This window comes from Schistocerca piceifrons, chromosome 2, assembly GCF_021461385.2.
Source record: "Schistocerca piceifrons isolate TAMUIC-IGC-003096 chromosome 2, iqSchPice1.1, whole genome shotgun sequence".
NCBI classification, from domain to species: Eukaryota; Metazoa; Arthropoda; class Insecta; order Orthoptera; family Acrididae; genus Schistocerca; species Schistocerca piceifrons.
The window spans coordinates 531,956,449-531,967,909 of NC_060139.1; the positions used below are offsets into that span (position 1 = coordinate 531,956,449).

Below are 11,461 nucleotides of genomic sequence, written 5' to 3' on the forward strand. Positions count from 1 at the left end.
TTCTGGTCAGATGAGTATAGAGTAATATCAACAGGAGCAGAAAATAGTGTGACGGGAGTAGGATTCGTTATGAATAGGAAGGTAGGACAGAGAGCGTGTTACTGTGAACAGTTCAGTGATAGGGTTGTTCTTATCAGAATCGACATCAAACGAACACCGACAACGATAGTTCAGGTATATATGCCGACGTCGCAAGCTGAAGATGAAAAGATAGAGAAAGTATATGAAGACATTCAAATGGTAATATAGTACCAAAAGGGAGACGAAAATCTGGTAGTCATGGGAGACTGGAATGCAGTTGTAGGATAAGGAGTAGAAGAAAAGATTACAAAAGAATATGGGCTCGGAACAAGGAATGAGAGATGGGAAATACTAAGCGAGTTCTGCAACAAGTTTCAGCTAGCAATAGCGAATACTCTGATCAAGAATCACAAGATGAGAAGGTGTACCTGCAAAAGGCCGGGTGATACGGGAAGATTTCAGTTAGATTACATGATGGTCAGACAGAGATTCCGAACCAGATACTGTATTGCAAGGCGTGCCCAGGAGCAGATATTGACTCATATCACATTATAGTAGTGATGAAGAGTAGGCTGAAGTTTAAGACATTAGTGAGGAAGAATCAATACGCAAAGAACTGAGCTACAGAAGTACTAACGAACGATGAGATACGCTTGAAGTTCTCTAAGGCTATAGATACAGCAATAAGGAATAGCTCGGTTGGCAGTACAGTTGGAAACGAATGGACATCTGTAAATAGCCACAACAGAAGATGGAAAGAAAAACGTAGGTACAGGGAAGGTAACTGCGGAGAAACCATGGGTAACATAAGAAATACTTTATTTGATAGATGAAAGGAGGACGTACAAAAATGTTCTTCTTTAAGGTATCATCGGAGCTATAATACGTCACCTTCCAAGCTGGGCAGTTCGAAAATGCTGTCTTCGATTTGATCCACAAGTTTCGATTTGCACACAGTAATGATTTTTTGATAAAATACGATTCTCGTGAATTAAACGTCAGTACACCTAATATTCTGAATGCACAATATAAGATTCGATCATTTATTTCTAAATTACTGTAATATTGCGCAGTGACTGCCGATGTCTGATCAGTTTCCAGATTCTCCTGTATTGCACAATAGTGAGTTCTGCAATAGTGAGTTCGAAGTACATACAAGACTTAACATCGTTAAAATAAAATTAGGAAACATCAGTTGACCGGCAAATCAATGCAATAAAACCACAATTAATTGTCTAATTATAAATTCCGATTTTCATAATGTAATCCATCAAATGGACATATGTCCGGGTTACAGTCAATATACGAGTATATTGTCGATCTTCCATCTGATATGTTTTTAAAACAATGAAGGCTATGTTGCCAACCCTTACAACAGTGAAGAATACAAAATATGCGATAACCTAACACGAGTAACGAGATTCTGTGCAGTAGATTATAGTCAAAAAATATTTTGACTGTGGGCTCTTTTGCAGTTATACAGGGTGTTACAAAAAGGTACGGCCAAACTTTCAGGAAACATTCCTCACACACAAAGAAAGAGAAAATGTTATGTGGACATGTGTCCGGAAACGCTTACTTTCCATGTTAGAGCTCATTTTATTACTTCTCTTCAAATCACATTAATCATGGAATGGAAATACACAGCAACAGAACGTACCAGCGTGACTTCAAACACTTTGTTACAGGAAATGTTCAAAATGTCCTCCGTTAGCGAGGATACATGCATCCACCCTCCGTCGTATGGAATCCCTGATGCGCTGATGCAGCCCTGGAGAATGGCGTATTGTATCACAGCCGTCCACAATACGAGCACGAAGAGTCTCTACATTTGGTTGCGTAGACAAGAGCTTTCAAATGCCCCCATAAATGAAAGTCAAGAGGGTTGAGGTCAGGAGAGCGTGGAGGCCATGGAACTGGTCCGCCTCTACCAATCCATCGGTCACCGAATCTGTTGTTGAGAAGCGTACGAACACTTCGACTGAAATGTGCAGGAGCTCCATCGTGCACGAACCACATGTTGTGTCGTACTTGTAAAGGCACATGTTCAAGCAGCACAGGTAGAGTATCCCGTATGAAATCATGATAACGTGCTCCACTGAGCGTAGGTGGAAGAACATGGGGCCCAATAAAGACATCACCAACAATGCCTGCCCAAATGTTAACAGAATATCTGTGTTGATGACGTGATTGCACAATTTCGTGCGGATTCTCGTCAGCCCACACATGTTGATTGTGAAAATTTACAATTTGATCACGTTGGAATGAAGCCTCATCCGTAAAGAGAACATTTGCACTGAAATGAGGATTGACACATTGTTGAATGAACCATTCGCAGAAGTGTACCCGTGGAGGCCAATCACCTGCTGATAGTGCCTGCACACGCTGTACATGGCACGGAAACAACTGGTTCTCCCGTAGCACTCTCGATACAGTGACGTGGTGAAAGTTACCTTGTACAGCAGCAAACTCCTCTGACGCTGACATTAGGGCTATCGTCAACTACACGAAGAATTGCCTCGTCATTGCAGGTGTCCTCGTCGTTCTAGGTCTTCCCCAGTCGCGAGTCATAGGCTGGAATGTTCCGTGCTCCCTAAGACGCCGATCAATCGCTTCGAACGTCTTCCTGTCGGGACACCTTCATTCTGGAAATCTGTCTCGATATAAACGAACCGCGCCACGGCTATTGCCCCGTGCTAATCCATACATCAAATGGGCATCTGCCAACTCCGCATTTGTAAACATTGCACTGACTGCAAAACCACGTTCATGATGAACACTAACCTGTTGATGCTACGTACTGATGTGCTTGATGCTAGTACTGTAGAGCAATGAGTCGCATGTCAACACAAGCACCGAAGTCAACATTACCTTCCTTCAATTGAGCCAACTGGCGGTGAATCGAAGAAACTAAAATGAGCTCTAACATGGAAATTAAGCGTTTCCGGACACATGTCCACATAACATTTTTTCTTTATGTGTGTGTGAGGAATGTTTCCTGAAAGTTTGGCCGCACCTTTTTGTAACACCCTGTATAAATTTAATCATCTTCGCAAACATAAATTGAAATGAACTCATTCCTAATTGTATCTTCCATAACCGTTTTAGATTCTACGACAAAATGAACTATCAAAAAATTCATTCTCCTTTTTCTTTATGCCTGCCAAAACCAACAACGAAGAACCTTCCATAACAACACTCTACTATCTCGTTGGATTCATCTAAGAACAGATGTACATAATAACTAAATATAATAATTACAATAAAAGTTAAAATTCTGAGTCTTTCTGTATGGCACTTCATCGAATCACATTAAAATAGCGATATGTGAGACGTAAGAGTCCCGTCGGTATTACAATTCAGGGCACTAGGTGAAAATTAACTGCTAGGAATAAAAGCACTGGCCACACTACAGTGATGTTAACGCTAATTTTCATTGTTTTATAGCTCTATAGCAGGCGCGAAGCCACCGGAAATATGTCATAGACGGTGCGTTTCGCGAATTAGCTCTACGATAATTATGTTATAGTGGTTGACAGAAAATAGAAAAAAGTGATCGAGAGGAGGGAATATGGTGATCTTGACTTACAGGCACATTACATCATTAGACCCAAATACAATATGTCAAGTACAGAATACGAAGCGTGCAGAGAATTATGCTGCGACAGTATTCATCCAACATGCTCAGTTAAGTAAGGCTGGGAGGGAACTTAAGGCGCCGGTCTACGTATTATGATAAATTAGCTGAAAGAAAGTGACTATTTCAGTGCTCTAGGAACTGTTCTGTCTCAGATCGACGTAGTCACCACCAAACGGATCTTTTTAGACAACAGAGGGGGTGGCCACTGTGGACAGCCATTCTTCAAATCAGATTAGTCAATAAACGCTCGCTCCGTACACTCCCTACTTCCAGAACTGCTGTTGAAGACTGCCTGAAGCATTATTGGTGATTTAAGTCAAGAGCTATACTCCGTGACATTTAGTTGTGTAAGGGAAATCAAATGACACACAGATCAAGTAGGTATCGAAATACATTTTTAGCGCAGTCAAATATTTACGGACCCATTGCCCTTTCTGTAGCTCGTAAACAATAAATAAGAAGAATATGAAACTAAGAAATTCATACATAAAATTATCAAATAATAAAGATTTTATGGAATTGCTTTGTCTAATATGGCCGAAAGAAGTAGCGACCTATCGAAAAGTTTGTAGCTTTAAAGACGCCGTACATGCCGCCTCGTCTCTGGGCTGGGAGAGCCATGCTGTAAATGTCATCGACTAAGTGTGTCGCACTTCCGATTGTAATTTTTGGCAGTGTATTGTCAACACAAACCAGAATGTCTCCACCATGGCTTCTTATTCTAACACCTGCTTGCGATTGATATTCTGGCCACAGGGAGTTTCCGAGTCTTTTTCCAATAGGTAAGGAACTCTATGTACTGACAAACGAGTGAGCAGACAAAAATTTAAAAAGTGATATTTGTCTGAATTACAGATGGACTTTCGACAGGAGACGTCTCTGTACACATTGAAAAGTCGTCCTGAACAATATTTTCGTTTGCAGAAGGTTGCAGTGATTCAAGCATGCCAACAGGCAAGATTTATTAATGATCAGAATTTTGTCTCCTCATATAAACTGTAAAAATGAGGTAAATTTTCGGCTGGTTATTTTGAATTTCTTTTATTTTTATCATTGTTTCATAATTACACATGATAGAATACAATAAAAAATGCTATAAATTTCGGCAGTTTCGAAGGTAAACGGTCTTTGTACACTACTAATAAATCTTTTTTTAATTTTACTATCGTACCCAAACGCGTTTAGACTTATATACAAGGAATCGTCACTTGCTGTTCTGAAATATTACGTGATTTCTTCGTTTACAAGAGGTTGCATATATAAAACAGTTCATGGAAATCTATATAATAAAATAGAAAAGTACTTACAGATCAGCCTCTAACTCATTATTCTTAAGCCAAACAGCTTACTTCTGATACGGAAAACTAGTAGAAACTTAGTTTTCCTTGTGGTCGCACTGTTTACAGAACATAACCCTGTAACAGTCGTTTTCATTGTCTAGGGTGTAATTCGTCTTGAAAATTTTGATGTCTCTTACAAGCTATGCTTTCGATTGGTTTTTGCTTGACTGTAAGTTTAGTGTGTGTTTGTGTGTGTGTGTGTGTGTGTGGGGGGGGGGGGGGGGGGGGGCGTGAGTTTGTGTATGTATCCTCTTTATTTTTTATTTTTATTTTATTTATTACTGTTATTGTAGTTAATCATTTTTCATTTTATTTATTTATATTTTATTTGAATTTACACCTTGGAGAACAATGGGATTTGTTGACATTCATTGGTTAGTTATATTTACTTCCTTATTTTACTTCTTTATTTCATTCGTGTACTTATAAGGTTAATACGATTTTTAATCATATGTTGGTTTTTGTCTATAACATATTTAGTGTAAAGAGTGAGTGTTTATTTATATTCATTTGATCATTTGGGAGTAACTTCTTTTCAGCCTCTGTTGTGTATTTGTGATAAATCTCTTGTAGAGTTAAGTGGTGTCATTCAATATTCATTCTAGTTTCACGTCTTTCTCTTTTGTAGTAATATTTTGACTGTCTTCTATAACAAGTTCCACAAATGGTGAGCAGCCTCTCCCCTCTGGTGGTTTGTCCTACATACCGTACAGCACATGTGTTGCACTGCAGTTGATACATCCCTCTATTCTGGCGGATATATTGTCTGGTTTGATTGTTATGTTTACGCCATGTTTTTTTGAAAAGTTTTGTTATTTTATTTGTGAGTTAGTAAGTGTATGTCACGGTGTATTATTTTCAATCTTCTTTCATGATTTCATGTGTTCTTTGTGTCATTTTTGTCCTATCACTGTGTGTGCTTGTTTGGTATGATGTTTGGTTTTGATGTTGTTTGTGGCTGTGTATGTATTACCTTTACTGATTGTGTCTGTTGTTCAGTTTCTTTGTTTAATTTTGTGCCTAGGTTAATATTGTACACACTGTTTGTTGCAATTTGCGTGACGATATATAGGTCTTTTTGATAGTTTTTTGTGGTGAGTGGAACTGTGTTGAGTCTATGAAGCACATTTTTTGGTTGTTGCTACTTTCTGTGTGTGTAGGTGATTTGAACCGTGATGGATGATTGTGTCAGTTCTTTTAGGTTTCAAGTAAATTTTGAAGCTATGGTGATTGTCTTCTTTCTCAAAAATTATATCTAAGAAGTTTGTTTGTCTACCATGTTCTTTCTTCGATGTGAAACTTGTCCTTTCGTGTATTCTATTTACATCTATATGGTACTGGTCAGGTTTTGCTGGTGATTCAGAAATTGAAGAAAAGTATGTCATCCAAGCTCCTGACCCAATAAAGCAAGTTGTAAATTTCTGTGATAACGTTTTTAAAAATGAATTTTTCTATACGGTTTATGGAAATGTTTCCTAGGGCACCTGACACTGTAAATCCCATTTGTAGCACATTTCCTTCAAATAGTACTCATTATTACAGTGAAAGTAGTTGTGTTCAGTTATTAGTTCCAGTAAATTGTGTATTTATTTCATTGATGTGTTCATCTAAAGTTTTGCTGTTATCTTTCTGGTTTTTCTCTATGATGTGTATTGTTTCTACTACTGGTGTGTCAGATTATATATTTTCTATGTCAAAAGAGAGAAGGGTAGCTGTAACTGGGACTTTTATATTTTTTATGAGTCGTATTAACTGTGAGACGTTCCTTACAGTTCTGACGTCTACTGTTTTCATAAACCATACAGAAAGCCGAGATTTAAGAACTTCATTACAAATAATTACAAAGTACTTTATTGGATCAAATGCATGGATAATATCCTTTCCTAAAATGTAGAAACACCGGCAAAAATTGGCCGGTTGGAGGCAGATGTAAACACAATACACAAAAGACCAGATTTGCAAAGGAAAAAAAAGCTATGAATTCGTCTATTGAAGTCTGGTTTCAGAATAAAATTTAAAAATTTAGATTCTGAGCTGCCAACACATCTGCCTGCTTTTCCGGATAATTCAAGACAGGCTGTGTCTGGTTTACTACAGCAATTAGATCCTAATCACGCAGTTCATCTTTTCCTGCCCGTAGCGGTTTACTATTACTACCTTTGAAGAGAGTACGGAGTAAATCCATTACACTCACTCTCTGAAAATAAAGAGTGTGGTGATAGAACTTCTCTCTCACATTCGACTGCTTCTCTTCTTACCAAGGAACAGCTGAACACGCATATGGTTACTAATCTGAACCGGCCTTGTCTCACAGACCATACTTTCCCTCTGGCACCGTCATAGCTCTTCTGCCGACGACAGTACGAAGCTTTATTTCGTCTAAAACAAGTTCTTGAGCCTTCGCCTGTACCAATTTTCCTACAATTCATCACACCACTGGCTCGAGATGAACCGCACGTTCATAATAGCGACAGCCTCCGTTCCACTTGTTCTAGCATGTGCTGCAGCTCTGCTGTTGACTCTTGCTACACCTTTCCAAGATCAGCTAAGGATTGTTGTCGGGTCAACAACGTATAACCTAATTTGTCTGTGTACCGCACGATGAACTGCTTCCTGCAACGTTGCTACTTCCATGCTGATGTATCAAACTCTCTGCCAGTGAGCATCGTAGCCGTAGGACAGCCATTCTTCCGTCCAGTAAATTTAGCAGTCTCTGCGCTATCTGAATCGTTATTTATTGTTTGCATATATTCCTCATATACCTTGCCAGTTACGTTGTCAAGTCTCATACTGGCGTTATTCAAACTTACAGGTCTGTTGGATATTCTATTCCACAGTTGCCCTGTTAGCATCTGCTTTTGATTGTACTTATCCTAGCGTGCTGTTCAACTTCTAAATGTCATCACTACACGCTGGGCCAGAGTCTGTTCTCAGTAATTTCGCCCGGAATCTAACCATCTCCCCTTTCCGCCGCGTCAGTGTGAGCGGAGTCCATTAGTTGACGTAGCTGGACACTTTACGTGTCATACAGAAGTCTTAATCCCCAACTTTCTCCTTGTACGTCTGTTATCACTCCCCCCCCCCCTTTCTACGCATCTCCACGCAACGCCACAAACGGCTATCGCAACCTCAGTTTCTAGTTCTTCACCCACAAGTGTTACAGGTCAACTTTAACGTTCACTGGTAACTAGTCAGAACGACATTTACTTCGCTGGAAAATAACACTCTTACTTGGAATGACTGGTTCAGTAGGCGTCTACTGTTTCTCACCTGAAGAGATGTAGAAGCATCAGTAATATGATACTCACCCTTGACCGTTTCGGTGGTACACAATGTAGGAGAGATGATTTGTGTCGTTTCCTCTCCTCCTTTCAGAGATGACGTCTGCCAGACAATTCATACTGCATAACAGCACTCCATCTCACATTCATCTATAACCTGTAGAAACACTATTAAAAGCTCCAAAATAAAACAAAACCTAACAATAACAAAAGTAAACTCATATCCCAAATACATTAAGAATGTGACAAAATTACTTCAAATATTATGCAAAAAATACTTCACAAACCATGTTATACTGCTATTTACCGATGGAATCTAAGCACACAAGGCACTTCTCACATACCCCTGTCAGCTACTTATTATGCTCTCTTCCTCTCTCTCTGTGAGATTTAACATATCGTAGTAGCGAAGATACTGATACTTGGAGCCAATTGTCAACACCTCCTCTGAATCGCATAACACACCCTGCATGTACAACACAAGTTTTTGTTGATAATTTCAACTTGACTTTGACATGCGATGTCTCCTCTATGATATGATACGGTACCTGGTTCCGGGTAGGAATTCCTTTGTCTTACCGTTTGGTGTAGAAGGATTCGCCAACAAAACCCATTCTCCAGTACTATGCTGAAGTAATTTACCAACACGTCGAACCATCTGCTCCTTACATTCGAATGATCTTGTCTTTGCTTTTTTCAACTTCTCGCAAACATTTTGTAAGATTTACGCAAACTTCTTTACTGAGTCCCTGTTTTTACCGAGTGTATCTGAAGGCATCTTTTTACATTATTCTACCTTGTATGCTGTAATCCCAATAATACTATGGAGTCTTAAGCTGAAACGACGTATGGAGGTATATGTGCTTGTTGATCTGGTATTACAACTATTGTGACCAAACGAGCAAAGTGATATGTCGTGATTAATATGTAATGGTTACCTAATGGTGTCCAGCTGAACGGTTTTTTGTCTGGTTTATGTACCACTCCATAATGAAATCAGGTTAATTTCGCATACCATCACGTTAATATACTTGAAAGAGGTTGTGATCCTAGTAACCACAATGGTGCGGTGTGGTTGTTACAATTTCGATCTTTCTTCCGTACAGCTAAAAATGGAAACGCGTAAAACTATAAATGACAGCCAGCATCTCCTTCTCTGTTGCTGAATAGTCTCGTTCAGCTTTGTCTAACTGCCACGATGCAAATGCCACCAGCTCTTCCTTGCCATGTGAACCCTGACTGAAAGTATATTCAATCCCCAGACTCCTTGCGACAGTCAACTGCTAAAATATCACATCTTTCCTCAACAAATGGTTTAACGACTCAAAAATTTAGGCCAATACCTTAACGAATTTTCTGTAGTAACTACTAAATCCTTGGAAGGCTTGAAGCTGTTCTACCGTATGTGGTGCTAAGAAATCACGTACTGCAGAAATTGAAGTTCGATCAGTTTCCACACCCTTCCGCTTAGTTACATAACCTAGATAATTCATCTCTGTTGCTCCCAAGTGACGCTTAACAATGCTTCCTGTTGACCGTTGCCTCTTGGAAATCTCCTCTAGTCGTTGACCATCCTGGCTATGGCGTGAAATCATCAGCTCGGTCCCTACACCTGTCATTTTATGACATCAGCGGAGACTCCTCGCTGAAATTCCATCTGGCTGTTACGGTTTTACCTGCTTTCCTAGGCGTCACTTGCTGCCAGGGAAGGTGTCGGAATGTTACTAGACCGAACCGAGTACATTATATCAGAGTGTAATACGGTCTACCTTGTGATAATTTCGTACACGCTTTTTGTATTAGCATAGATCCTTACAGGCATGTTCTCTTATGTAGACATACACTTTATAAGCAACTGATGACGGGTCGCGTATCCCAATATTGGCTTACACCCAGCGTATAATATCTCCTATGTTTGAGACATTTCAATTAACTGAAATTACAAAGAACTCCAGACCATTATCTGCTTACAGGCGTTGGTAAATATCAAGGGGGTAATTTGAAAATGTGTGCCCCAACCGGCACTCGAACCCGGAATCCTCTGCTTTCATGGAAAACGCTCTATCCGACTGAGCCATGAGGATACAGGTAGTGCGACTGCAGGGTCTTATCTCTGGCATGCTCCCAGTGAGACCCACACTTCCAACTTACTGTCCGCTCACTCCCAATTGTAGTGCCCCAGCCCACTATACTCAGTACTCGCGGCAGTCAATCTACCGATTCCCGTAAGAGTTTGAACAATGTGAGTGCATCCGCACTGTAGAAGATCATTGGCCAGTAAGCCTTACCTGTATGAAGATGGTATCTGTACATGTCAGAAAGAACTGATGCCATTGGCGTGTGGACAGTAAGCTGCTTTGTGTCCTCGATGGCTCAATTGGATAGAGCGTCTGCCACGTAAGCAGGAGATCCTGGGTTCGAGTCCCTGTCGGGACACACATTTTCAGGTGTCCCTGTTGATATTTATCAACGCCTGTAGGGAGCTAATGGTCTGGATTTCATTGTAATTTCATTCTTCGAGAGCTGCAAGATCAACAATTGCATCAATTCTTTCGGACATGTTCGAAAGAACAGATACCATCTTCATATCTTCCTTAGACATTTTAAAACTCAAAATTCTGCGTATAAAAGCGTCCACTGAAATGCATTTCATAAAACTACTATTCCCACAGTTGACCTCGTTGGTAGGTTGACGTGGGAAGTTACGAACTCTAGTGCAGAATAAGGAATGAGAGTAAATCGACGAAAGTAATGAGAAGTAACATAAATAAGAACAGCGAGAAACTTAACGTCAGAATTGACGGTCACGAAGTAAAAGAAATTAAGGAGTTCTACTACCTCGGCAGCAAATTAACCAACGGCTGTCTAAACAAGGAGGTCATCAAAAGGAATCTAGTGCTGGCAAAAATGGCATTCCTGGCCAAGAGAAGTCTTCTAGTATCAATCAGATACCTTGAGGAAGAAATTTCTGAGAATGTACGTTCTATTGAAGTGAAATAAGGACTGTGGGAAAATTGGAACAGAAGAGAATCGAAGCATCTGAGATGAGGTGCAATAGGTTAATGTTAAAAATTGGGTGGACTGATAAGGCAAGGAAAAAGGAGATTCTGCTTCGAATCGGAAAGAAAAGGAATATGTGGAAAACATAACAAGGAGAAGGGACAGGATGATAGGACATC

General features: G+C 39.8%; 1 non-coding gene across 1 annotated transcript; it reads left to right on the forward strand.

The window, feature by feature from the left end:
- Positions 1-10,643: 10,643 nt before the first annotated feature.
- Positions 10,644-10,718, forward strand: Trnat-cgu. The gene has a single exon. It is a non-coding gene; the product is annotated as a tRNA-Thr (tRNA).
- Positions 10,719-11,461: the final 743 nt, after the last annotated feature.